Here is a 16,961-nt window from a genome sequence, read left to right as displayed (position 1 = left end):
ACTGATGTGCAGAAATCTAAATTTAATTTATTATGATCTAACTCACTTTAGAAGCCAAATTACCCTGCACTGGAGAAGGATCAAGTCAATATCCCACTTGGCTTTCTATTTATCTTCCGCAGGGTTTTCTCTCCTTCTCTTTAGTATTCATTTTATCACGGGTGCTGGTCATAAATTTAAATTTTCCTCAGAATTAGGCAATTGCTCCTTCAATGTTGTAGTTTAATGGTTAGTATTAATTATAGGAGCGTCATTCCTTACGGAGTTTGATAGATAGAATGGACATATAATGGAGGAGGAAAGGGCTATTTCTCAGACAAAATGAGAAAGCATATAACTCAACAGGGATGAGTTTATTCTTCTGTTCTACCCCCGCCTTTCCTTTGCCCATTTTCCTCATCTCCCTCCTGCCTGAATAGCTAGGTGCCAGAGCACAGATGTGCTCCTGTGTGGTATCTCTAGCTCCCAGAGGAGAGAATCTTGACACTCAGCCATCTTGGATTCCTCTCTACAACAAACTTTTTGTCCATTTGACTTTGGTCTCACTTAGGCACTGCCTAGCCTCACTTCCCCATAAATGCACTCACCGCCCACATATAAACTGCACACCACATGCAAATGCAACTTTGGGGGAAGCTTCCAGCTTTGGGAAGAAGAAAACTTCCAGTAATTATTATAATTGCCTGAAAACTCCAACTGTGAAATATAATATGATTAGCTAAATGGACAAAAGCCCAGTTTTTTGTTTCTGGAATTAAAAAAAAAAAAAAAAACTTCCACCATGTGGACCTTATATGGAGATTAATTTGCCTACTAATGAGCATGAGAGAGGAGGTGCCAGAGAAGTGGAAATCAGCATGATGAAGGGAGGAGGACCAGCTCCTGGCACGTACTGGGATGAATGAGGGCTGATGTTGATGGGTCTTTCTTCTTTCTCCCCAAGACCTATAAACCTCACCCCAAACTAAACCCTAAACTCTCTAATGTAGATAAGCATCTCCAACCATGCGTCACTTGCCTGAAGAATACATCCCAACTATTGGTGAATATAAGACTAAGGGAGTTGGCTTTACCCACACCATTTATTTCTTTGCGCATCCCTTCTCATTGTGTTCAGAGACTGGGGCAGTAAGCTGGTGGCTGGGATTTGAGAAGCCTCTGTGTCCTTTAGCTCTGGTAACCAAACGGCAAGAGATCAAGGGCAGAAGGGAGCCAGTTTTCTACATGCGGCTCAGGAGAAAAGGGGGTTGTAGAAGGCATAGTGGCACAAGAGAGTAGGTCTGCTCATATCTAAGAGATTGCTGGAGGAGACTATAGACCAAGAACAGGAACCAGCATCCAAGATGAGATATAGTGGAAGAATCAGATTTAGTTAGCTAGAGATAGACACTGAAGCACGCTGTCTCTGGGACACATAATCCACCTGGGTTGGGCACAGAGCCACCTCATTAGATTAAGGGCAGGTCTGCAAGCATAGTGTTGCAGCTACCTCCCAGGGACAGCTGGGAGGAAGGGGAGAAGAGATCTTTCCATAGTGGCCTCTAGCAGGACAGAGGTGGGACTTCATGATCAGAGCTATTCTATGGAGAACCACTTCTAGAAGGCCATGGGAGGAAGAATGAGATTTGGATTTCTCAGTGAGAAAAGAGCTCTCTCTTCAACAACCAGATCTCTCTCTCCCTCCTAAGCTTACTGTACAGGACCAAGAAATAGCTTAAAGCAGCATCCGAATGCTCTTTAGCTGCAAGAGCCAAACAATTTAGCTATGGAGCCAAACAATTTTCAAGGGGCCCTACTGAATGAAGGTATCTGGCAGGGGTCACAAGTGATCAGACCTGGGGTCACTGAGAATGGAAATGTGAGTACAAATGTCATAGGTACAGCGTAATACCTGCCTAGTGACTTTGCCTTAAACCTCCTTCTGGGCAAGGCAAAACATGCCAATAGGATAAATTTGGCCTGCAGACCACCAGATTGTGAGAGCAATGATATAATAGGAAACTGGCTTTTTTTTTAAAAAAGACAAAAAAAAAAACCCAAAAAAACAACCATACACACACACACACACACACACACACACACACACACACAAAACAAAAACCAAAATCAAACAAATAAAAAGGTGATCAGAATAAGCATTATGCTTCATGAATTCTTTTCTCTTTCAAGGGCCTCCTTGTTCATTTAAACTAGACTTCTCCAGACATAAATGCAAGAAAGAGTGCTGGGGGCAGGGTAGAGGGAAGAAATGGGAAAATAAGAGCAAGCACAGCCCAGGGATGATCTTGTCAGTCTAGAAAGCACTGAGCATGGCTGTGCTTAGTATTTTACATTTGGGGCCAAGGTTATCCTGAAAACATCTCCTTTTTCAACCTTTTACAGCCAGTTTCTCACTTCATCCCAAGGGTAAAACTAATCCTTTCCCCCAGCTGGGTTTACTGGCCCAAATCTCATCTCAGAAGTGAGATAAGATATGAAAAATTGCTTGGTAAGACATAATGCATATGTAACGTATTATTATTGTCGACATGGCTGTGGTTACTATTATTTCTTCTGGAGGCTGAATGCTAATGGAGAAAAAATGCAATTTACATTCAGCCAATTTATGTTGAGCTGCTTCTTCCTTCCCGGTGGCAGATATGGGGTCTCTGACAGCATCTGCGAGGCAACAGGATGGCTCACTTCCCTGTCCAGCTGTAGGGATCAGTCATTATCAATGCTAATGTCTCCAGGGCCTTGCAAGCTCTATGCTACCCCAAATTCTCACCTCAGCTATGTGTCTGAGCAGAGTACCATGCACATGATAAGACAAGAAACCATTTTAAGGGCCATAATACATAAGGTTATTATCCACTTAGAGAGCTAGAAATTAAGCTCTGTGCTCTCTTTTTATGTATGTGGAGATGGAGCTATGTTAGGCAATTCTGAGTTGCGATAGGGCACTATCATAGAATTTTGCACCTGCCAAAGACCCTGCACTTCCAGAAAGCTAAAGAGCCTCGACTCAAAGCTGTCTGCTCACAACCTAGCTCCTTCTCATCCTCTGGACTTGCCAACCCCAAAGGGTGCTTTGCAAGGAAGTAGCCAGGCTAGCTGTAGAATACACAAAGAACATGGCTAGTGAGGCTTGCCATTTCCTCAATATCCCTCTAAGTTCTTCTGTGGCAAAGAAAATTTCTTTCTTGGGACAAATCATGATTGGATGTTATGGAGAGCCAGGCAAAAATGAACGGTTTGAAGAAGTGACAAATTTTCACTCTGGACACAATGGTCCACAACAATGATGCTGACTATTGTAGCAAATACTCCTTGTGTAGCACTTACTATATACCAGTTTCTATCCAGAAATACCACACCTTCAATACCACAAGTAAGCCTTAGCGAGGGGCTATTACATCACTATTTACTCAGTTTAGTGCAAACAAGTTGAGCTAATGTGATCTAGCCAAGGTCATACAGAAAGTAAGTGGAGATGCTGGGATTAAACACAAACCAATAGATGTACATCACTGATCAGGACCTGACAGAGCCATGGAGAAGTTTCTAACCCCTTGTCTGCCTTGGGACATGCCAAGGAAAGTGGAAAATGGAGGTACTGGCCAGCAGCTGGGTTCTATACTTCAGCCAAATACCTCTCCAGAGCACAGGCTAAAATTGATCAAGGGTACAACCTGAATTCAGCTAGAAAGAGAGTTTTAGAGTTAAATGTTCCCTTGTCACTCATTTCCCAAAAATGACAATGGCAAAAATCCTCCAGCTCTGGGCAGAACAGAATGTGTTCCCCTCTCTCTTGTACCTTGGAGGTGGAAGATAGATCTCTCTAGATACTGTGTGCAGCAAGGGCCAAGCTTAGCACATTTTCTATTTGCTCCATAAATAAGGTGACATCCACATGCCCTCTGGCTCCCTCAAAACTAGGTCAGCCATTGAATATGTAGGTGTGGGGTGAGAGCGAATGACTTTGAAATGACTTTATCTCATGGGACTCCAGGAGGGCTGCCGGCTGGCTTTTCATAAAAGGGGCTCTTTTTATATCAGAAGCAGACCTGCACTTTTCAGATACACGCTTGCTGAGGGGTGGGGGGGAGGATGGGGTGCCAGCCTCTGCCAAGGGCAAATGTAAGTGTTGCAGATGACATGGCAAGTGATAATGGCAGTAGGCTAAACACTAGGGAGGAATTCTTTAGGAGCCTGTCCCAAACACTGTCCCACAACACAGTGAAAACCTCTTGTATGACATCTCATATGAACTGTCAAAAGGAGATTTATGATCCTCTTGCTTATACTGACACCATACACAGGGACATGACCCTCACCTTGCGAAGCACCAACAATTGCTCTGCATACAACATGCTCATCATCACTAGTCTTTGTCCAGAGCCACTGAGGCAGGATCTCTTTTGCACGTCCCTCCTGACGCCACAAGGATGTTATTGCTAGGGGAACATTAGAAATGTCCCCAAACTCTGATTCAATTTCTTTTCCTCTACCACAGGTACCTCTTCCCTTTTCAGAATGAGGCACACCCTTACTTTAATCCAAACAGGTATTGTATGTGGTCTAGATTTGCTACTCAGATACATTGGCAAGCAATTAATCACTTCGCCTGAGCTGTTCTAGTTTATGTCTTACTTTATAAAAAGTACTCACTACAAGATTCCTTTAAGTAATCTGTTTCTGTCATGCATTAAAATTAGATTCTGAAGACATAGCTGAACAGCATTTCCAGAGCAATATTCAGAAACATGAGTTTAAAAGTCTCAAAATCCTCATCGTCCTCTTACCTTTCTGCCTACCTCCATCCTCACCTAGAATTCACAGCAGAAGTCTTACAAAGTTCTCTGGTCTACAACCTGTGAGCAGGGCATTGCCATTCTGATATTTTGCTGTTTAGTAAGTGTGATCACTATGACTCAGGTCCCATTTCATCCTCCCAAGGTAAGGAAGTCTAGATCCTCAAATGAATTTGACCCTCCCATGTTTTCAATCCATCAACTCTCTTCAATTTCCCCAGGACCAACTCCGATCCAAGGACCTTTCTTCCAGTACCTCCAATCTGCTTAGATGTGGCACTAGCTGGTCTCCTACTCTCAGCCACCCAATACTGGGCTCCCACTGTCCTGGCTTCATTCCAGAACCTTTCACAGTGCACTAACCATTAAGGCTCTTCAGGCAGAAAAGCAGACTGCAGCTTCTTGCCTGCCTTGGAAATCAAAGCTGGGGAAAGAGGCAGCAGAATGGAGGTGGCGGGAGGGCACGGTATGTAGAGAAAGTAGGTCATTAGTGGTAAAGACTACAATTTTCAGGCAGTTGTTAATGCTCTGTTTATATGGATTTCTTCAAATGTGACATTTTAATGGCATCATAATTGTGTGATTACAGTGCACTCGACATGGTTTGGGGAGGGAAGACGACAGGGATTCCCACGACCTGCTGGGGGGAGGCGGCTCTTACAGGGTAGCCAGAAAGACCATTCAGCATTGCTCAGTCCAGGGTGTCTGACTAGCATGAGAATTGGCTCCCCAAGGACCCTGCTAGACAAGACCCATCAGTTCTTAGGAGGCTTGTATGTAGCCTAGCTTAGGATAAAACCAATGCCCTGGGCTGTAAGTACCTCAACTCAAAGGCTCACCAGTAATTGCTGCACTGGAATTCACTCATTCATTCACTCTGCAACCATACCCAAACACCTTAACTGTTGTAGCATGTTATAATCAGCCCAACTTGACTCAACACTTCCACTCTAGGTCTCTGCAATCCATTTTCCAAAGTCACCTTCTCAAAAATGTCATCTGATTCTGTCACTTTAATTCTGACTTCCTGTGTACTCAGGATGACATACTCCCTCTTCTCCCTGCCCTCCCCCAACCAGACCCTACATGATTTGGGCCATCAAACTCTCCAGTCTCATCCCTCTCCCTCCTTCTTAATTCATTATGCCCCAGATGCATTGGCCTTGCTGCCATTTGTAAAGTAAGATCAGCTCTCCCATCTCAGGTCTCATTGTCTGTTGGGCACTCTGCCTGGAATATTCTTTGTATGACTAATTCCTATTCATCCATCAAATCTGAAAGAAAAGCTCTACCTTTCAGAAGACTTTTCATGAATCTTCAAGGCTGAACACGCCCTTCCTATTCGCTTCTAGAATCTTGCCAATGTCTTCCATAGGACAAGGCAGTCAAGACCTACACTGGGAGCTCTACTTGCCACCCTCCCTAATGAGGCTATGGCCTTAAAAGCAGAAACACCTGAATCTTGTTCATCACTGGTTCACCGTACTTCCTCAAATATCTGGTGACGATAATGCCCATTATGTCCTCCTAAAAGCCCCAGTATTTGAATATAATTATTAACCCCTTGTCACACATAGCAAAGAGGCTAGGAAAGAATAAATAAGTACCCAAGAGTGGCCAGCAAGAAAGCAGCAGCATGAGGACCATGTGTACCGACCTACAAAGATTTTGCAATGGTCCTGTGTTCAGAAAGGGAAGACCAGGGGCTGGGGATATAGCCTAGTGGCAAGAGTGCCTGCCTCGGATACACGAGGCCCTAGGTTCGATTCCCCAGCACCACATATACAGAAAACGGCCAGAAGCGGCGCTGTGGCTCAAGTGGCAGAGTGCTAGCCTTGAGCGGCAAGAAGCCAGGGACAGTGCTCAGGCCCTGAGTCCAAGGCCCAGGACTGGCCAAAAAAAAAAAAAGAAAGAAAGGGAAGACCAGAAAGGACAGGGGTCCATCCAAAGAAGCTCAAGCCAGGTGACAGGGGCTCATGCTTGTAATCCTGGCTACTCAGGAGGCTGAGATCTGAAGACTGTGGTTCAAACTAGCCCAGGCAGGAAAGTCTGTGAGACCCTTATTTCCAATTAACCAGCAAAAGGCCAGAAATGGAGCTATGGTCAAAGTGGTAGAGTGCTAGTCTTCAGAATAAAAGCTCAGGGACAGTGGCCAGGACCTGAGTTCATGCCCCAGGACCAGCACAGAAAGAAAGAAAGAATGAAAGGAAGGAAGGAAAGAAGAGGGAAGGAATGAAAGAAGGAAAGAAGGAAGGAAAGAAGGAAGGAAGGAAGGAAGGAAAGAAGGAAGGAAGGAAGGAAGGAAGGAAGGAAGGAAGGAAGGAAGGAAGCAAGGAAGGAAGGAAGGAAGCAAGGAAGGAAGGAAGGAAGGAAGGAATTGGACCAAGGAGATGATTCTTGGCCCAGGCCTCAAAGCTGAACTAGACTGATACAAAAGAACACACAAGGGGAGAGTGACAGACAGAAGACAAAGTGGATCTTCAAAAAAACTAGCCTACATCTCTTGTCCAGTGACTGTCTGAATCTGAGCGAATGACTTCCCTTCTCTCCCATCCAAGAGAGTCTCATCTACCTATTCCACAACATTGTGATACAAGTTCACAAATCTAATGGATTGGATTGGTAAGTCAAACACTGCACTGTGCTGCTCCATGCATGCTTTCAGCATTCAAAAAAAATTAGGCTGCAACTTAACTTGCTAGCAAAGCAAAGAGCATACTGTGTATCCACAGGATAGGAGGGTGAGCTCACTGGCAAGGCAGCGAGGAGTCCCAGAAGGCGCCAGGACCTTTCTTTTAGATTGAGCTGTCACTACCTCATGTCAAAGGGTGAATCTGCCTACTTGGTCTCCAGTCAGTTTCTCTACCTATCAGGCATTTTTAACTGTTTTGAGGATTATCTATCCCCCTCTCAATACAATGAAAGCCATAGTCCTCCTTCTCAGAGGAATGTACTTCAAGTCCCAGCTACACAACTCTACTTATAGTACCAAGAATCCAGTGCCATCCTGAAGCCACAGGAGCCCATAAGAGATGGATTGTCAAGTCCAGGACAGACTGGAGCGTGTCTCTCTGAAAAGATAAGCTTACACGGGGATGTCCAGCTTATAGCAAAGAAATCAATCATGGTCTCTCTGCTCCCCTCCAGGCTAACCCTTAGGGGGCCAAAGCTGGTTCTCCAGCACTGCCAGCTTCTGCCCTCACCATGCTGAGCACATTAACAAGGCCTGCTGTGCATAGAGACCCTTATAATTGGTCTCTTCTCTGTGCTTGAAAAAAAAAAAAAAAAACAGCAACTTTGAGAGTGATCCCCTATACCTGGCATTTCAACCCGGGCTGACAGCTAGATTCTAGAACACATTCCTAGAAGGGGCTATTGTCAAAAATATGGATGTGTTTGAGGTGGGTCAGGGGTAAAGAAGTATAGGGATGTCAATTTGTTTAGGAACTTCTCCATTCCTTGGTGGGTTAGGCCCCACTACAAAGTATCGCTCTGTCCTCTTTGCAGAGCTGACCAACATATAAATTGTGGGGCTTTATAATCTTTAGACTTAAATTAATTTTTCATAACACATTGCGGCCAAACTGATTTGTTTAAGCTATATCAGGATCACATCTCTGGAAGAAAGGCCGCCAAGTACTTTACCATGGTTTGAAAGCTCTTCCCCAGACTTTGGGTCTTATCTGGCTTAATCCTGCTGCCCCACATACTGGTATCTTTACACAATACTGTTACCATCATTATTTCAACATGGGAGAAGTTGGCCAAGCAACTCTAGACTCCGTAGCCCTCTTCTTAGGTTGTGACACATAAGGAATTGACTATTGACTGGGCCTCTTCCTCCAAACTTATATGCCTTGGTGGCCATTGTGGGATCTTCTCTCTGGATCACAAGTACCCAGTAGAGAGGCTGAACAGTTTAATGGGGACTACCCACGCTTTCAGGGCGGCTCTTCTCTTCTCCCCACCTTAGTTAAGAAAAGTGGACAACTACAGAACTGCCAGTTCTCCAGGTCCTTCACAGGGAAAATAAACAAGCTCAGATATGGTGGGAAAAGAGTCAAGAATGGATTCATCCCAAACCAGGATCATTAAGTGAGGAAAAGTGAAAACAGATTGTATGATGATGATAATGTAAACATGCCGTGAAAGATAGGGCCCCAAAAGCTAATAAGCAAACAAGGAATGCAGTAAGTATAGTGTGAATAAATTAAAATAAAATAGCCACCACACAAAAAACAAAACCCCCAGTTTGGAAGTGAGAAAATGACCCAAACATATTTCATGTTATATAACAATTTAAGAACATGGATGTAATAAAATAAGAACAAAAACATTAGATGATAACACAAAGCAACGAAATAAAGAATTAAAAAACAGAGAACCACAAGACAGTTTTAGAAAACCAATAAATAAGTGTAAAAGCTGCAAGACACAGTGCAGACACAGCAGGAAATCTAATTACTGGTACCAACTAAAAGGTCCCAATCCTGCTCTGCCACACACGGGCAATGGAACCTTGTATAAGTCACTGAAGAGGAGAAAGACTTAGGTGATTAAAGCAAGGGAAAAAAATACAGCAAAATAGTAAACATGTTCTAACACTGGAAAGATGATGAACCTCAAGCAGAGAAATGGATGACACACAAAATGGTATTATTTTATTTGCTTTTTAAAGCTTGTAAAGAATTGAATGTGTGCATTAATAGAACAAGCCACCTCCCATGAAAAACTGATATGAAGCAATAGACATAAAAGACATTTCCTAGTTTGGGGTACTGAACCTTGAAATTCCATAAAGAAATCATGATGCATCTAGGCGGAACTAACAAATCACCTGCAAAAGAGGAAAAGTTTGTCTGACTTCAAACTTTCTGACTATGAGACCCAGAAAACAACAAACAACATCTATAAGGGCAGACCCTACATGTGGCTCTGGTGCATTTTAACCTGCAGAGATGATGCTCAAGTGTGGAAGGTGAGAGACACTTACCTTTTAAGGAGCACCTGTTTCAGTCAGATTTCCTCACTGTATCAAAAATCTGAGAGCCTCAACTTACAAGGAGGAAAATTTTAATTGGGCCCATAGTTTCAGACATTCCAGGCAAGGAGTACAAGGTAGAGGAAAGCTGCTCACCTCATAGTGGCTAGCAAGGAAAAGGAAGAGAAACAGGGAGCTATGGTCTTACTCATGCCACAGGTATATGCCCAATGACTCAACTTCCTTCCACCAACTCTTATCTCTTGCAGATTTTCACCACCTCTCTCTCAACAGTGCTGTGGGCTGAGATTAAGCCTTTGAATTAACACTTAAAATCCAAGCTATAGCAGCATCTCTGAGAACATTCAGAAGAATCTGTTAGATGATATCACCTAGTCAATTAAAATATCATTCAGGGCAAAAACAAACAAACAAACAAACAAACAAAACCAGGAATGAAGTAGAGAACCCAACAGAGTGGGGGTATGGCTCAGATGGTAGAGTGCCTGCCTAGGAAGTGCAAGGTCCTGAGTTTAAACTCCAGTATCGAAGAAGGGTGGATGAATGCAGTCATAATACTCAATGTATATATGTAAAAATGAAACATGGTTAATTAAAGGGATGGGTGGGGTCAGGAGATGTGGGGGAGAATGATGAAAGGGGTGGCATTAATCAAGATGCATGGTATGCATAAAACTGAAATGTTGACTAGAAATCTCTTTATACACCTACTTAAGGATACATTTTAAATTATGCATAAAAATTCTCTCTCTCTCTCTCACACACACACACACACACACACACACACACACAAAGTCAAAAGCTGAGCACTAGTAGCATGTGCCTGTAATCCTACTCAGAAGGCTGTCCCCTAGGTGAGTTTTTGCTGTCATAATTAAATTAACAAGCAAACCAGATAAAAAAAAGGAAACATGGAAAATGACAAGAGGCTGACCTGCAAATCAGCAGGTGAGGAAACGCAAATGAGGCAAGCAAGGACTAAAGCTTGTTGGCTATGACAGAATTCAACCATTCATTGTCAATTGTCAGTGAGAGCTGAGAGTGAGCAGCCCCCTCTCCATCCCCCCCCCCGACCCTGTGAAATCTATGCACAGAAAGGGAGCTGCAGAGAGAAGGCAACACCGCCTTCTAAAAGAGTCCCAGAAAAGGTTACATCCATCACCCTCAAATTAGCAGGCTAAAGCCTACAAAGACTCAGGATACTTGCCTAGTCCCTAAGTACATCCCCCAAGATATTTATTAATTGCAAAGTGGGAAATTAGTAATTTTACAGTTGAAGACACTTGAAAGACACTACCTCAGTCCAGCGTTCAAGGTTAACTTCGCCTGTAATAAGACATTTCGATATCATGTATCCATAAAATGATGTACTGAGAAGGGCACAACTTCAATCCAGTATTTTTTTTTTTTACCAAAAATACAACTGCATTGTTTAGTAAGAGGAAACAGCAGACAACGCAAATAGAGAGACAATCTACAAAATAACACCTTCAGAATGCTAAGGTCATGAAAGACAAGGAAAGAGGAAGAAGGGGTCACAGATGCGAAGAAACAAAGGAGACATAATAATTCAATGCAACAAGAGAGTCTAAAGTGAGAACGAAGGCCTCAGAAATCCCTCCACCAGGCAATCTGCTCAGCCCAGACAGTGGCATAGGGAAAGAGGGAAAACCTAGGTTGAGATGGTGAGAATCCACTACCACCTCAGAACATCTTCAGAGCAAGACCAAGAATGTTCTATTGCCCTCCTGTATCGGCATCCTAGAGAGGCCGTCACAAAATCCCACCAGACATGAGGACTTAGAAAACAGAAACTTATTGTCTCACAATTCTGTAGGCTAAAAGATCAGAATATGGGCAGGAGTGGCTTTACTGGAGGCCACTCTCCTTGGCTCACATCTGTGACTCTTCTCCCTGTGTCTTTACTTGATCTCATCTCTGTTATGTACACATCCCTGACATATCTCTCAATTCTTTCTGATCGCTTCCTGCAAAAATGCCAGTCAGACTAGATTATAGCAATTATCCACCATCTTACAGGTCATAGTCCCTAATATAGTCACAATAGAGGTTAGGGCTCCAACAGCATTTTTTTTTAATGGTTGTGTGGCTTGAACTCTGGGCCTGGGAGCTGTCCCTGAGCTCTTCAGCTCGAGGACAGTGCTCTACCACTTTGAGCCACAGTGCCACTTTCGTTTTTCTGGTGGTTAATTGGAGTCTCACAAACTTTCCTGCCTGGGCTGGCTTTGAACTGAGATCCTTAGATCTCGGCCTCAGTAGCTAGGATTACAGGCATGAGATACCAGCACCCAGCCTCCAACAGCAATTTTAAGGAGATAAAAAAATGAATCTGTAATACCTCACTCTCCTAGAAACCATGACTAACCAGAATCCAAGAGAAGCTGGTTGGACAATGGATTATTCTGAATGAAGGAGTAAACTGCAGTGGGCATTGCTGTGGCCTAACACAGATCCCTTCCATAGACCCTGCATAATCATCCCAGCTGCTGGGAGTGCCCACAGCTAACTGTCCACATTTGCCCCCTTCTAAAGAGACCCGCCCTCTACTGACCAAGATCTGCTTCTCTTGGGAAGTTACATTCCAATTCTGGGAATGAGCAGGTCCAAATGCCAGTAAATTTTTGCTCCAGGGATGTCCTTAGGAGCAGGCCAAAGCTTATCTTCAGCCAAATCCACATCTTTGCATAGCATCTGCCCTGTCTTGCTCACCTCATTACCTTATTCCTGGGAGAATTCATGTTAATTCACCCTCAGATGTTATGGACTCTGACTTGAAATTCAAAGGGCCACTTAGAGTTTGCCACATAGTAACTGCCGCTAGGTATTAATGATCATAACTACTCTATGCCAGGCTCATTGCTATGTGCAGTACCCTTATAATTCACTGAATCTTCAGAGCAACCCTATAAGGTAATTAGCGTGAAGACCATGTCATGGGTGAGCCAATAAAGCCAGCTTCAGCAGCCTTCTCATTTGAACCATGGGTTGGTTGGTCCCATGCTCTATCTGTGAATACCACTTGGATTTCACAAATCAATTCTGCCCCTGCTATTTTACAAAGGTTCCTATGACTCTGATCTCCCTCCATCCTATGGTCTTCATGAGACATGAACTGTGCCTGGCCCACTGCAGGCTAGACCACATCCCCCTTTGGACGCCCAGCATTCACCTGCCATCTTCCGTCCCTCTGCATACTACAGGCATTGCTAACAAGCACTGGCAATATGAATTTTCCAAACTCTAGTAGAACCATTTGAAGTCACTGTAAATAATGCATATACTCTACTGCCCCATTTTCATAAATAATTTAAATTTCCTACTGAAAACATAGGATTTTTATTTTTACCTACAGTGGACCCGGATTCTCGGAATGGTGAAGTGAAGTGTTTAAGATTAGACTCCTCTGCTCCAGTTACGGAAGATGAAGGAAGGGGAAGGGGAAGAAAAATCAGTCCCCTTCCACTCTGCAAGGAGAGGATCCTCGCAAGCCTCTGCCCTCGATCTTACTGCCTGTAGATACCTCTCTGCAAGACTCAGGAAGCCTACTGTCCATCATCTGGGCTGGACCTGAACTGCACAGGGCACTGTGAACAGCTGAGAAAGAGGGCACTTGATAGAATTAAAAGGCAACCAATTTAAAAGCGATTAAGCAGGGAAAAGGGATTTAATGATCAGCTTTTGCCACTATGAACTAGCTGAACTCCCTGGCATGGAGACTAATGGTTTAATATGTTGTTAAACAAGGGTGAGACATGCGTGTGAGTAATAAGGGCATCTGTAGTTATAGCGACAAGGGTAAAATTACTCTCGCCACAGGCCCTTGGCCTTGAGGGCTGTACAGCACTCATTTCCTCACTGAGGTCAAGGCCAACCATTCAGCATTTCCCAGCCCCAGGAGAGGTGATCTTCAAGAGAAGAAAAGGGTGTAGAAGGAAAAAATCCTTGGGGAGCAAGTAGCCAGACACTAAGAAGCCAGACATGGCAGATTTGATGTCAGGTACAAGGAAGAGATGGCTCTGGAAGCCCTGAGAGGTATAGCTACCATCTATTACTCTCTCCTACTAAGGGGCCAAGAAGAGGTGGATACATTTTTATTGTTTTCTTGTTTTGTTTTAGGATATTTGACAAATGACACCCACTAAAGTGAAGGTGACTGAATGGGCAGGAGTGAGGCAGGAGTAAATAAGGTTCTTTCATGGGGGCAAGAAGAAAGCACAGCTAATTTTACTTGGCACGTAGGCCTCCAGACTGTTGAGTAGTCAGGTGCTGAATCCCTACCACCTCCCACCTTAGCTCAGCCCTGCAGGCACAAAGACATGTCCACTAAGTGGCCATGCAAGGAAGAGAATGACTGGGTGACCCCAGCCCCCCACAAGGGTGGCAGACAGGAGATGGTACCTCCATCAGGTACTGTGCTTAACGCTTTATTGGATATCATCTCATATAATCCCCAGAATAACTCCATGAGGGAGGAAAGATTAAGTATGTCCCCAAGGCCGCAGGCTGGTACAAGGCAGTCAGGCTTCAAATGTAGGTGTCCTAAATCACCACCCTGATGTCTCAGTGATGCGGGCAGGCGCCCGAGGACAGGAAGCTCCCAAGAAGGCAGAACTGCCCAGCCGCTGAGCAGTACCACATGAAATGCCATCATGTTCATTTAGACCCCATGTGGGGTGAGAAGGTGTTGATTGCAGAGTTGTTTTTTTCCCAAGTAGGATTTAATTAATGTTCACTTATAAAGCACTCTTCTTTCTGGAACTGCAGAGCTTAGTGTCTGACACTTAACTCACCATCCCTGTCACATTGTCATCATGGGGGGATTGGAGATCGCTCATCATGCATACTGATTCTATGAGGTTTTTGTTGTTGTTTGTTCTAAATGAAGTCTTTGCTATATCACCCAGACTAGCTTCACAAAGGAGATCCTCTTGCCTCATCCTCCTAAATGCCACCACACCCAGCCAGTTATTCTCTCACTGAACGGCCACTCACTGAAGCTCTCTATACCCTGTAGAGGCTGGGCTAGTCAAGACCTGGGTCCACCATAACTGCACAATCCAGTCTTGCTCTCAAGGAGCCTGCAGTGGATAATGGCTTGCCCTGAAAGTCACCATGGTGCAGCCCCTCCCCCCTCCCCTTCAAGGGCTTCTAACAGAGGTTAAGTGGCCATTGCTCTCTGCCCAGAGGCATTCAGTCTGTGGCTTCCTTCTGAAGCCTGCAACCTCCTGAGAACAATGGCTTCTAGCCTCATCTTTCTTTGTGACCCCAAAAAGGCCTGCCAGGAGCCTCAGCTTGTCCCTCTGATAAAAGGGAATAACGACATCCGAGCTGCAGGAATGTAAGAATGTAGTCACAGTAGGAATGAAGAAAAGGGGTGCCTGTCACAGGCCTTGAGATCTACCAGCTGTCTATAAATACAAAGGCTTGCTGTTGTTGCCAGAAGTAAAGTAGGGTGGGACACAAGTGACTCCATCCACTCTATGGGCACATCTTTGCTGAAAAGACCAGCACCAGTCATCCGCGACTTGGGGACAGACATGTCATATAGATGCGTGCTGCAAAGAGTATCATCAGCCACAACCCAGAAACAGATTCCATCTCTAAAACCTTATGCTTTAATCGTGTTCATTAAAAGGCAGTGAAACCTTACACCAACTTAAAGTGGAAGCTACTGTTTCTGTAAGTGTTTCATCAAAAACATGGCTACAGTTTTCACATGGGTCAGTGTCCCCCCCCCACCCCCCTGCCGCCGGGAACAGAGAGAAAGAAGTTGGGACATCAAGCATAGCCTAGAGTTTGACACCTGACTCCCCATACTAACTCAGCACGCTGTCATTGTGGGAAACCTGTGCTCACTCACTCATTTTCTTATTAATGTTTTCATTTTTCAGAAGGAGACTTGGTATATAACCCAGGCTAGCCTATAACTCACATTTTCCTGCCCCAGCCTCTACAGGCAGGAAGCCACTATACCTGGGGCTGGGAATATGGCCTAGTGGCAAGAGTGCTAGCCTCGTATACATGAAGCCCTGGGTTCGATTCCTCAGCACCACATATATAGAAAATAGCCAGAAGTGGCGCTGTGGCTCAAGTGTCAAAGTGTTAGCCTTGAGCAAAAAGAAGCCAGGGACAGTGCTCAGGCCCTGAGTTCAAGGCCCAGGACTGGCAAAAAAAAAAAAAAGCAAGCCACTATACCTAATCAAGCCACTATACCCAATACAGCACCCTTTGGGTGCACAGAGCTGGGGATAGGCAGTGGCCACCTATACCACAAGTTCAAGGTGGCCTCTGAGATGATACAAGGATGGACTTATCTATAGTTCCAAAGCATGGAAACCATCTAATGTTCTTTTCCTTATCTTTCTTAGTGGGCCTACCAATTGCTTCCACAAACCATCCTTCTGCCCCTCAGGGAAGGCAGTATGCTACTGATGGTATCCACCTATCTCCTGCCTTGTCCAACCTCACAGCTATTAGAGTTCATTTAGAACAAGCTAGTCACTAATGCAGATCTACCCAGCCCACCTAGCTCTTGGTGAGCCAGCCTAGGCTGCTCTGACGAAATTAGGGTGAGCAAGAGAAATAGGCTTTGTAGCGGCTTGCACATTTCTGAAAAGCCAATTACATGCTTATTACTCCTCTCTAGGAACGAAACCCGCATCCCAACGTGGCCAGCCCCCGTCCCCAGCACAGGCTGGCTTATCTCAGCTGTGCGGGCCCTTCTGCCAGCCACTGCTGTCAGAAATATATAGCTGGGCTCTTAATCACCTGACAATGGGCTTGAAGCACAAATGCACATCCGGGATCCAAGAGAGACTCAGATAAGAGATGGAAAAACTAGCAGGCACTGTACAGACAGGCATTTTGAAGGAGTGGAAGGGTGATCCCACGGCCTTGTGCAACTGTGGTTGAAAAAGCGCAGCAAGTTTTGAAGAAGGTCTGAGTCTCCTCCCCACTCACCTGCTATGCAACAATAGAAGAGCGTGCTTACAAACACTCTGCTGACCATCTAGCAAAGCCTCAAGTAGTAGTCCTATGTAGTCCTTTAAGGAGTAAGTTTACTGATCCTGTTGGAGTAGAAGGAGCACTAGACCCAGAACTGAAGTAGAGAGGCTTGAAATTAAATGTCTGTGGGGTTTCTTCCA

The 16,961-nt window shown here is 44.5% G+C and overlaps 1 protein-coding gene across 1 annotated transcript in view; it reads right to left on the bottom strand.

The window, feature by feature from the left end:
• Galnt14 (polypeptide N-acetylgalactosaminyltransferase 14) overlaps positions 1-16,961 on the bottom strand; it is a 196,976-nt gene that overhangs the window by 79,045 nt on the left and 100,970 nt on the right. The gene's annotated exons all lie outside the window — the stretch shown is intronic.

The sequence above is a fragment of the Perognathus longimembris genome, chromosome 8 (genome assembly GCF_023159225.1).
Source record: "Perognathus longimembris pacificus isolate PPM17 chromosome 8, ASM2315922v1, whole genome shotgun sequence".
In the NCBI taxonomy this organism is placed as follows: domain Eukaryota; kingdom Metazoa; phylum Chordata; class Mammalia; order Rodentia; family Heteromyidae; genus Perognathus; species Perognathus longimembris.
This window is presented reverse-complemented; position numbering and strand designations above follow the sequence as displayed.